The 12,768-nt window shown below is 37.7% G+C and overlaps 1 non-coding gene across 1 annotated transcript; it reads right to left on the bottom strand.

Moving 5' to 3' along the window:
• Positions 1–6,410: 6,410 nt before the first annotated feature.
• On the bottom strand, positions 6,411–6,517 carry LOC141634731 (small nucleolar RNA R71). Its single transcript, XR_012539456.1, has one exon. It is a non-coding gene; the product is annotated as a small nucleolar RNA R71 (small nucleolar RNA).
• Positions 6,518–12,768: the final 6,251 nt, after the last annotated feature.

The raw sequence follows: 12,768 nt of genomic DNA, 5'->3' as shown, positions 1-12,768 counted from the left end.
GTGTGTTAATAGGAAACACGGGGTAGAAGTAGTATATATGAATATATATTAGGTTACTACTATTATAATAATAATAATAATAATAATATTGAAATAGTGTGGGGTAAGGTAGCTAGTTATATAATAATAATTATAGTAATATTATTAATAATACAATATAATTACTAATAATAAATTTTACTTTGTCACTATTGTTACCATTATTCCGTCTCACCGCTATACAACTAAATAGTATCCTATTAATATTAATTAACCTGAAATGAGTCCCGAGTAAAATTTTTATTAAAACATTTACTAAAATATTCCGAAAGTACGAGGTATTACAGTCTTCCACTCTTAAAAGGAACTTTGTCCTCGAAGTTCAAGACACAGATATGACAAGATAATGCTAACAAATATTACAGGTGTTCAAAATTTACGGTATTACAATTTATAAGACTCAAATTGGTGATCCCAAATTATTTCTCATTTCTTGATTGAAAATCGCATTAAAACCAGTTTTGACTAGTATCCCACACCATTTGATTGTGAATCTCATGAAATGTGTGAATCTTGTATTCAAAGCAAGATGTTTCGTGACTTTTCTTGAAAAGTATAGCGGATAGAATAAGATATTCACCATATTTATCCTTCGAAGTGTATGCTCGAATACAATATCAATCAGAAAAGGTTATTATTTCATCATCTTTTTTACCAACGAACTAGGTAGATACTTGATATCCACTTAGTGAGGTAAGAAGAGAAATTATTTAACCTAGAGATTATAAAGAAAAAGTATAAGTACTTTGTTAAAATGGAGAACAATAAAGTGAAGACATTTATCTGTACCAAAAAGAGTGTGATATCGTATCGCAAGTTCACTTTCATTATGATATGATTGAATCTTTACATTACAATTGGAGGTAGTTTCTGTTATAAAATCGTCTAGCATTTAAATTTTCCACTAATATAAAACATGATTAAAGCAATCATCCACTTTTCATATGAGATATGGTTAGGCATGGTACCTAAATTGTAGCTTGTTTCGATAGTAAACAAGTGCTCTCTCTTCCTACATGATCACGAGAACAAAGGGTTTGTGGCTCGTGATGCTGTCTATTAAGAAAACAAGAATATTTCTTAAAGACAGAGTGGGAGAAAATGTTCAAGAGCCACAAACTGAGAATAAGGCGTAGGAAGATGTTCCTTCTTGGTCAAAATCAGTAATTATTTCTTCGAAATCTAAAGTGGACAGAAGTCATGTTATTTTTTGAAAGTAACAAACTTGTAACTTATTAAGATGCTTTGTCAAGTTTCAACTCCGCAAAAGTCCGAAATGAGCATAAACATGAAAATGTTTATTTAGCTTGGTTGGTTGGTGACAAAGGGTTTTGCACGCAACAACAACGCCTCCTTAAAATCGGATATAATTTGAAAGTTGGATTTTAAATCATCTTGCATGAGTTTTGAAAATCGTAACTATCCTAAGGTAGGATGCAAACTTATGAAGAAGTCTTAACAAGAAGAAAAAGAGTTGAATTATATATTTTGATCATGTGATAAACTTTACTCGAACTGTTAAGTATTTCTATTTATACATGAGTTTAGTGGGAGTAACATGGTGTTACTAGTCTTATATGTAAGGGACATATTGATCATTTTGAATGATAGAAGTCTTAGGAGAAGAATAATACATTTCTAAGGTATTCAGACCTATAAAGATAGTTCTAAGAGGATATTAACATTGAACGAATATACTTATGTTAATAAGAATCTTGACAAGTTCAATCCACATGCTTCAGCTGCGGGATTAATTCATTACGCTAATATGTATCACCATTCTTAAATTTCGTATACTTGGAGTATGACGAAAAGTTACAAATCGAATCTATGAGAGAAGTCTCTATATAGCCACATAGTTCATTAGTTAGTACCCAGGAAGTACTAAAGATATGAAGCTAAGTATTTAGAATTGAGATGGATTTATGTACAAGGAGTTACACAAAAACTATGTTCTAAACACATAAGGATGGTTAGAGAACCATCTTGGCTATATTATTTAAGGAGGATATCCGATAAAAACATCCTAGACTGTTGTACAATGAGGTATACACAACGGAAATTGAGTACACTTGCAATAATGAGATATGCAAGTAGGAAGGGATGATATTAGGATTCGGTTTTATGAATTGGAGGAACTATGGTAGTTCGTTCCAATAACCAAAGGTCCTATCCCTACACACTGTGAGGACAATGGGAGTTATTCAAGGTAAGAGAGCCTATGTCCAGATTGGATCTAGACACGTATTCAAAGAAGTTCTTATAATACAAGATTATAGATAAGAATGGGAAATAGTATATAGTGAGGTTAGGAAAGGTGCAAAGTGTTGCTGAGACTTACTAACCAAAGGCCTTTTCACAGGCTTAACATGATAAGTCATGTCATTTCAATTGGGTTGAAATGTGTAGTTACATACAATATTAAGTATGAATTATAGATTATGTAGTAATTGATATGGTATCAATTTTACATATGTGATAATGCATTGAATGAATATACTTATGTTATATCCAAATAGGTTGTAAGGACAACGTTGAACCCTATTAAAGTGAACTGGATTAACATAGTATTAGCCCCTAGTTGCTTATATGAGGTGACGTGTCGAAGTAACTAGAGTGTAATGCGATTGATGGCGAGTTCAAGTGCCATAGGGTCATAAGGGATGACTAGTCGATCACATAGGCAGACTGTATAGGACACTCTGTCGGGCAGTGACTGCTTATAGAGTTCTGGTAATTTTTATAAAGCCTGGCCGTGGCGAGAGCTACTATAGTATTCTTATGAGTCGATTATTTTGAATAGAGACTATTCGCCCAAGTTGGTACAAGTTTCTGATTACCCTACGACTATCGTAACTGAAGTCAAATGAGTATATTTTGGGTTATGATGAACTGCGGTTATACAAAGGGAATAGTGCGATAGGAATTGTCCACCCCCCTTATCAGGGTTGTTTAAAATCTCAGGGCCACTCGAGGAGTAGTGAACTGAAAATGTGTGGCCACGCTCGCAAGGTATACATGGTAGATAATTCCGATCAGACAGTTACTCTCCAAATCGAGGAAACCACTCAAGATATGATCAAATGCAAGTACGACCTGCAAGACACCTTGCATTGAGTGGAAGATTGTAATAGGACAAGAGAATTGGTGACGCACACTTGTCTCGGACAAGTGGGAGATTGTTGGAGTATGTGTTCTCAACAATAGTGCGATCACATAATTAAATCTCATAATAAGAATACGGAAGGGATGATAAATTATATAGTCAACTGATCAACATTAATCAGTGACGATTGGCTTGCTAGAGTTTGACGTTGCTGTCGTAGGATGGTGGCGGTCAACTGATCCCTTAAGGTAACACCTATAGGACGATTCCCAATCTGAAAAGTTAATTAATCGTATATTGATAAGGATTAATTAAATCCTTAAATTGAACAAATTTATTTATAAGTGAGAATTATATATCTTATTGTAATGTGATTAAATAAGATTCAATTTAGTAAATAATTTGTTATATTACTAAGATTGATTAATGTTTATGAAAAATTAGAGATAAGAGTAATTAGTTAGTTATAATTACAAGATGTTATAGATTATATTAACTAGTCTTAATGTGACCCATTTTATATACATGTAATTGTGAATTACTTGTCAATTTGTTAAATGTTATTCATTTATTGTAAAATGATATTTAATTAGTTAAATATGCATTAAAATTAATTAGGACATGTAACATGTTACATGACCTGCCAAATTACATTTTGCAATTGATAAAGTTAAAATGGAGGTCACCTATTGTGAGGTAAAATCGGTCAAAGGGGTGTGATGGTGGGTGTTGTTTTGTAAATTATTTTATTAACATGCTTAAGGACATAATTGATGTGACCATAAGTAGAGCACATTTTGTCCCCAAATTAGCCTTGTTCCCATGCTTTTTAGTGCATATTTGGGTCATTTATTGTCTTTAGTTCTTTGTTTTGCATATTCTTCGAGGTTTTGATCCCTTGGTAGGAAAGGAGTGCAAACCTTGCATTTTCATGGCAAAATGAGGCTAAATTGATTGAATTCAATGACCAAGCATCAAGGAGAGACAAGATTAGAAGGCCTTTGTACATACTATAGTAGATGGGCAATGATGAGAAAAGATCCTTGCATCCCCGAGGAAATCCCCAAGGATTCTATGAAGAAAAAGGAAGAAAAGAAGAAGAAACGAGACTGCACAGCAATCCGTGCGTCTTCCCCAGAAGACGCCCGTCTCTACCACCACAATCCGTGTGTCTTCTCCCCAAGACGCCCGGGCAAAAGACCCAGAAGACGCCCGTCTTCACTCCAAGACGCCCGGGCAGAGACCACCAAATCCCCCCGTCCCGTGCTAAAGACGCCCGGATTCTCAGGCAGACCCATTTCGTCTTCTTCAAGCTTCAAGGAAGGATGCACATCTTTTCTTAGAGACCGGAGTCTCCCTAGAGACCGGTGTCTTTCCAAAAAGACCGGCGTTTCCTTAAGTAGGGACTTAATCGTCATTTAAACCCTTAGTTAACCCTAATTCATCCACCTAATCCCCCACTATAAATACCCCATTAATCTAATTAGAAGAGCATGTTCTTCTTAGCAATCTTTAGTGTAGTTAATATCAATCAAATCTCTCTTTAATATTGTATTCAACAATTAATCAAGTTTTAATACAAGTTTTATTTCCTTAATCTCTCTCTTGTTCATCCTTTATTTTGGGTAATTGAAGATTATTTGGGTTATTATTGGGAGATTGACAACCTCTCAATCAAGCATCAAGTACTTCTTTTATTCTTTGCTTTATTATTGGAATCATTAGTAGGTATAATTCTCTTAATCCCTCTTTAATTATTGTTAATCACTTTCATTTATTCATCATGTTTCACTTTGTTGGTATGATTGACAACCTTGCTAGCATGTTCAACATGATAATGAGTGAGTAGTTCCTTAGCTAGGGTTAATGGGTAATTAGGGGAAACCAACATGGGGAATGATTCATGCTTAAATTAATATGCTTTCGTAGTTTATTAGCTTGCTTGTTGTGATCTCAACTTATGCACATGTTATGTTTGATGAAATGTGAGCCTATGAATCTTTGCATTTTTTTACCCATCACCTATCTTTTCAATGAGACTTATAAGACATAAACCAACTCGAGTCTCATTAGACCATGCATGTTGTTGAGTAGGGAAGACTAAGTCGACTTGTAGGTGTTGTACAATCTAATCGATTCGGCTCCGGGACCCAAACTTTCCTAGGATTGTAAGATAAAAACCAACCCGATCCATCACAACAATAATTGCTTGCCTATAATTTGAGAACATGTTCGTATGATCAATTCCCATGAATCTCCTATGACCCCATGACATCCTAGTGCTTTTTATCAATTGTTTACATCTCTTTTAATTCATCTTGCTTGTTTACTTTCATTGCTATTTAGTTTAGTGATCTTCTACATCAAACCTTAATTGTGACACCCCTAAGACACCACTAGTTGCAATAGAAATCTCATCTCAATTCCCGTCCCTTGAGATCCGACCTTTACTTGCCTCTTTACTAATTGTAGAGTTGTTTGTGAAGTTATAAATTGTGTTTTGGTCTAGGTGCTCCTAACGACAAGTAACCGAAAGATTTAGTAAAATATCCCAACCAAAAATGGCACCGCTGCCGGGGACGGTGTTAACTTGATTTAGATTTTCTTATATTGTTATTAGTTGTGTCTTTATTTGCCTTGGGGAAGTAAAACTCCTTAAGGTTTGTTCTAATTGTTTTCGAGTTGTTTGATATTTTGCATGTCTAGAAGGTCACAAGGTGACTTGTTAGCCTTTGATCGGGAAATTGAAAGAACTTTGACAACCAATAAAAGACTTGCTAGGAGAACTTTGAGAGGTATTGGTGAGGTTGTAGATATTCAACCAAATACTATTGAGTTCATCAACCCTTTTGCAAGAGAAGGTGAGGAGAACCCAACACAAAATCAACCCACAATGCCTAAGTTTTCATCACATTCCGTACCCAGCGAGGAGAACCTACCCAATGGTACTCCCACACCACAACATCTAACCGGAAGTTTTATTGCCAAATCCGCATTTATCCAATTAGTCGAAAGAAGCCAATTTGGGGGGATGCCTAGTGAAGACTCTCATTCTCATATGGAGACTTTTTGTGACTATTGTGATGCGATTTCTCAAACCGGTGTAACTCAAGACCAAATACGATGGGTCTTATTTCTTTTTTCTCTAATTGGCACCACGAAACAATGGTTGAAAGGCCTTGATAAGGCTACTCTCGGAATTGATTCTTTGAAGAAGTTGGCTCTAGCTTTCTACAAAAAGTTCTATCCACCGGAAAAGACTAACATGCTAAGAGCTCAAATCACGGGCTTTAAGCAAAGGGATGAAGAATCTTTGTATGAAGCTTGGGAGCGGTTTAAGGGGATTTGTCGCTCATGTCCTCACCATGGACTTAGCGAGTAGTTCTTGGTACAACAATTTTGGAACGGTCTTTATGAAGATTCAAGGAACATTCTCAACATGGGATCAAATGTAATGTTCACCGAAGTTGATGACAATCAAACTTGGAACAAAATTGAGGAAATGGCGGTCCATAACTCACAATATAGTAGACCTCGCAAGGCTACTAGAGGAGGAAAGCATGAAGTGGACTCCATTACTCAATTGGGTGCTCAACTTAGTGCTCACATTGATACCATCAATTTGAAGTTTGAAAAAGCTATGGCTAGACTTGAAGAAGCCTCAAAATCACCAAAGCATCATGTTAATGCCATGACGGCATCTTCATCAATCCCAAGTGGGATATGTGAGAATTGTGGAACTTTGGGACATGACCAAAGTGAATGTAGGGGAACAAATGAACAAGTGAATGCTTTCCAAGCATACAAGAGTGGTACCCCTTATTCAAACTATTACAATGAAAACACCAAATTCCACCCAAATCTCTCATACAAAAGCCAAAATGTTCAAAACCCTCAACCAACAAACACCCACCTCCCATGAGAAACCAAAATCAAAGACCCTTTTACAACCAAAACCAAGGTTACCAAAATCAATCTCCATACAATCAACAAAATGACCAAGGTTTTGATGTTCAAAAAGCGGTCTTTCAAATGCAAAAGAATCAACAAGAGTTTTTCACTCAAATGCAAAAGGATAGTCAAGCAAAGGAAACCACCATCAACAACATCCTAGCTCACACCAAAATGTTGGAAACCCAATTGACTCAACTAGCATCTTCAAGCTCACAAAGACAAAAGGGGCAATTACCACTTCAAAGTAATCCCCCAAGACATGAAACGGTTAGTGCCATTCACTTGAGGAGTGGTACAAGGTATGAAGCACCGAAGAAGCAAGTTGAGGAGGAAGTTGTGGAAGCTAGTGATAAAGAAGAAATTGTGCAAAACTCCAAGGATGGAGAACCATCAAAAGAAGAAATTTCAAATAAAAATGAAGACAAGGTCTAGGAGAAGGAGCCCATTGTGATTAGACTTCCTTTTCCAAGTCGTCAATCCAAGCCAAAATTTGATGACCAACTTGGAAAATTTATGGAAATTGTGAAAATTTGGAAGTCTCAATTCCTTTCACGGAATTAATCAATCACGTGCCGGCCTATGCAAAATACATGAAAGACATCCTCACAAAGAAGAAGTCGATCCGGAAGCTTGAGAATATCGCCTTCACTAAGGTGAGTAGTGCAATACTTCAAGGGAGTTCACCTCCAAAACTCAAAGATCCGGGAAGCTTCTCAATACCGTGTACCATTGGCGACACCACGATCAACAAAGCCTTATGTGATCTAGGGGCTAGTGTGAGTGTTATGCCGTACTCGGTGAGTAAAAGGTTGGGGATGGGAGAGCTTAAATGCACCAATATCACACTCCAAATGGCTGATATATCGACGAAGACACCATTAGGGATATGGGAAGATGTTCCCGTAAGAATTGGGAAATTTTTTATCCCGGTGGACTTTGTCATTGTTGATATGGAATAAGACTCCAACATTCCAATAATTCTAGGAAGACCTTTCTTACACACCGCGGGTGCGGTGATTGATGTGAAGCATGGAGAGCTCACTCTAGAAGTAGGAGATGAGAGCATAACTTTCAATCTTGACAAGACCATGAGAGCTCCCCATTTGCATGAACCATGTTTTATGGTTGATCATTATAGCCGGAAGGATAATAGGAAGAAGTCGAAATTCCAATGGAAGAAGAAAATTGAAGATGCTCCATTCAAAGAGCAAGTGAATTGTAACAAAGAGAGTTTGAAAAGCTCACCAAAGTCGGGCAATGAAGAGGATGGCCTCATTGGCCAATACAAGAAAATGGGATAGTTGTCTCCATCAACTCAAGAGATATTTAGTGATCAAGTGAATGAAGTTTGTGGTCTTTGGGACGATGAATTTGAAGGGATTTTCAATCCCTATATTGGTAATGCTATCGATCAAGACCGACAACAAGGGCAAAGGTCTATTGAAGATCTTTATCATGATAATGAACAAGCTTTTGATTATTTCTTCAAGGTGTTGAGCAACATCAACAACACCTTGGACATGCCCCCATGACATCTCACTAAGGATGAGAGTTTGGTGGAGTCTTCCCTAAACCACCATTTGTAAATATTTCTAACTCCCTAACTCGCATTTTAATTCTTACATTGCATTTTTGTCATTCTTGGGTTCTTATGCTTTGATCAAGATAATTATCATTTTTGAGAGAAGTGAGGGAGGGACTAATGATTCAATTGATGTGTAGTGCTTTAGCTTAGTGTGGGGATAGCAATTGCCTAGGCTATTCATGCCTTAGTAGTGCCCCCACAATGAAGAACACGGGATTGAAGAATGAAAAATGACAAGGGATATGCAAGTACACGGATGGAACTGAATCCGGGTAAAACAGGGAGAATCCGAGCGTTTTCAAGGGAATCCGCCCGTCTTCAGGCAATCCGGGCGTCTTTGTAAGAATCCGTCCGTCCATCTGAACTGAAATTTTGAAATTTTGGGACTGTTGATAAATCCGAGCGTCTTGCAAGAGAAGACGCCCGTCCTCAGAAAGACGCCTGCCCTGAAAGGAAAGACGCCTGTCTTTTTGGCTGGAAAAAACAAGAAATCTCACTGGAAGAGAATCCGCCCGTCTTCAGCAGAAGACGCCCGTCCCGCAGTTGAACAATCCGAGCGTCTTTACTGATAGACGCCCGTCTTTAGGCGAGAACTCTGAATCCGAAACAAGCAGAATCCGAGCATCCCAAGGAAAGACGCCCGTCTTCCCCTGCAATTCAAAATTTTTCGGGTTTTTTATAAACCCCATCCCTCATTCATTTCTTCATTTCTTCATTCAAAACACTACCCATAAACCCCAAAACTCAAAACCCTCATCCTCTCCATCACAAAAACAAGATTTCCTCAACCACATTCATCAAAATCAAATCAAACCATCCTTCTAACAAAAAGTAATCACTCCTCTTTCAACAAAAATCAAACCAAGCACCAAAATCTTCAACCTTTGAGTCGATTTTTGAAATTATAAAGGCAAAGCCTTTCACCTTAAAATCGATTTGGGTATACTTGGAAATTGAAGATTTTCACTCTTTTCTTGGTTAAATCATCAATGGCAAGGACAAAAGGAGCAACAAAGGCACCTAAGGCAAAGGCACTATCAACAAGACAAAAGAGTCTTCAAGCAAAGAAAGCCTCATTGGTTATGGTGGTAGCTAGCTCAAACTTGGAAGTGCAACAACAACAACCTCCCTTGGAAGCAACAACATCAACAACTCTGGAAGTTGCTCAACTTTCGAACTATCCGGAGGTAATTTTCATCTCTAACTCCCATAGGGAAACATTTACCAAGTATGCTAGAAAATCCTTTTTATCCACCAAGTTTATTTGTGAAGATACCTTGGATAAGTTGTGTGTCCTTGAGCAAACTAAAGCCTTCTTTGAAGCCATGGGGTTGGGAAAATTGTTTGCAACAAAAGAATTGACATACCCCTCCCTTACCTTAGAATTCTTGAGTTCTTTGAAAGTTACTAAGGTAGAGACAATGGAAAACATCGAGTTCCGCCTAGCTAATGTGAGTAGGCACATCACCTTTGAAGAATTGGGTAAAGCATTGGGTCTTAGCGATTCACATAGTTATTTCAAGAATCCCGGAAAGTATGACCCCGCTCCTCTTTGGGAGGCGATTTCCGGAAGGAAATTTTAGAACTATCATGCTAGTAGCACTCTATTAGTCCACCATCCGGGCATTAGAGTTTGGCATAAGGTCATAGGGAATACCATCATTGCAAGAAAAGACACCAACCACTTTACCAAGCTCGATTGTGTTCTTCTTGAGTCGGCCTTAAATATTGGAAGGGAATTCACCAAGCATTTCAATTCTCTATGGCTTTTGGTGGATATATGGCTAAATGTTGATTGTGGGAAGCAAGGCACCACCGTTATTGTAAATGGAGGTTTAGTCACTCTTTTGGCTAAGTACTTTGATCCGAATTTCAACAAGGATAGCAAGTATGTGGCGAAAAAGAGGGGTCATCTCATTGATATGGATGCTATGATTAACAAGTACAAGCGGGTTACCCATAACCCTCTTGACACCAAGTATGGGTGGCTCACCAATGAGGCTAGATCTTTTACTTTGCCTTCTAAGATTTATCGTTTGAGTGTCCATCGGACCAACTACCTCCTTCCCCTCTCAAAAGAAGCCGAATACATTATCCGACAACAAAGGGATGAAGTTGAAATGCCCTCCTCTTCCATTGTCACACCACCCTATCCTTTCAAGTATCAAGAGTTCAAACCCAAAGGTGTTGAAGCAAGCAGAGATTATATGACTCTACATATGCAAGAGATGCACAAGCAAGCTTTTACGGATCGGGAAGATGCTTACTTAGCCCAATATCCACCCCTCCTCCATTTAGCTAGGCAAGGACTACTTGATCCTTCATGTCCTTTGCCTAGTTGGGCGGATAGGGAAGTCTTCTTTCCGAGTGCATCTAGGGGTGAGATTCCGGGTGACGATGAGGTTGTCGGTGATGAGGTTGTTGATAGCATTGATGAAGAGGCTAGTGAAGAAGAAGAAAAGGATGATGAACAAAGTGAACAAGAAAGTGAAGAGGGAAGTGGTGATGAGTCCACTTCTATTGAGGAAGATGATGATAATGATGATATGGTGGAAGACTAGCAAGCTTTGGAGGCTCCTACCCTCTTGAGGTTTGCTTACTTCTTTCTTTGTTTTATTTACTTTTTCTTGATCATGGTTGGTTGAGTCCTAGCAACATAGAGGACTAACACCTCGGCCCCATTGAGGTGTTCTTATTTCATTGTTCCCACCTTTTGAAAATCCAAAATGACAAATTTAGTTTCATGCATTGCATCTTGTGTACATGAACTACTCCAACTTTAGGACATTAGAAATAATGTCTAACTCGGTTTGGGGAAGTACATGCATACGCAACGGGAGGTAATCTAAATTACGCTCTCCCTCATAAACAAAAAAACCATGCATCATGTAGTGTAGCTTAGTGTAGCTTGCATTTAGAGTAGAATTCATGCATCATGCTTGCACGATTTCCCATCATTTTGGCCATTGAGGACAATGCACATATTAGTGTGGGGATGGGGAATTCTAACTTAACTTTTATTCAAAAATCCAAAAAAATTGAAAAACCATAAAAATTGAAAAATTGAAAAACCAAAAACAAGTTCATTTCCTTTGTACCGTAGTCATGTATATATTGTGTTTGTTTTATCCTTGTTCACATTGATCGACTACGCCACATCCGAGACATGAGGATATTGAAGACCGCATGGTATGATCTTTCCAATCTCCTTTTTCCTCTTTATGTTAATGACTATGTGGCTTTATTTTGATTGATGCGGTATAACAATGTGAACTTAGGACTTGCACTTAGTTTATATGTAATATTAGTTGGTAGAATCATTTGCATTAGGATGTTTATATGGTAGTTGCATCATGGCATGTAGTTTGCATGTTAGAAAAATTTTACGAAACCGTCTACTTGGGAAGCTTGACAAGTGTATATAGGCCCTAGTAGATGCTTTTTCTTCTTAAGACTTTGCTAGTTAGAATACTTGTAAAATACCCTAGGATGTGTCATGCTAGTATCCTTTGACCCATGGATTAAGGCCTAGTCAAGAGTACCTTGTGGTGTGATAACTCCTTGGCTACCGTTTATTCCAAGGTGACCCTTGAAACCATGCATCCATCCATCATCCATGTTCTACCACATTTTTGTCATCAAAGGGAATGGGCACAAAAAGAAATCAATTTGAGTTCAATGAAATGAAAAGTGAAAGAACGTTTGCAAAAATGCATCAAATGAAAACAGGAGCAAAAATAGAACTCCTAAAGCTTCAAATATAAGCCACCCTCACTACATATGGGGTGACTTTGAAAATGTTCAAATAGAAATGCAAAGAAAAGTTGAAAGTTGTCAAGTGTTGAAATGCCAAAAATCAAAAAGAAATGGCAAAGAAAGTGTTCTCAAATGTCAAATGCCACAAGAAATTGGGGGGAAAAACAAAAACAAAAGCAAACTCCCAAAGTGAAACTCAAATATCTATTGATCCCTTTATCCATCGTATCAATTTTGTGCATGGTAGAGAGGGAACGACCCTTCTTCTTGTTTAGGCAAGAGGGGGAATTCCGCGATCCTCCAGTGTTTATAACACCATAGGGAGTCT

The sequence above is a fragment of the Silene latifolia genome, chromosome Y (genome assembly GCF_048544455.1).
Source record: "Silene latifolia isolate original U9 population chromosome Y, ASM4854445v1, whole genome shotgun sequence".
NCBI lineage: Eukaryota > Viridiplantae > Streptophyta > Magnoliopsida > Caryophyllales > Caryophyllaceae > Silene > Silene latifolia.
This window is presented reverse-complemented; position numbering and strand designations above follow the sequence as displayed.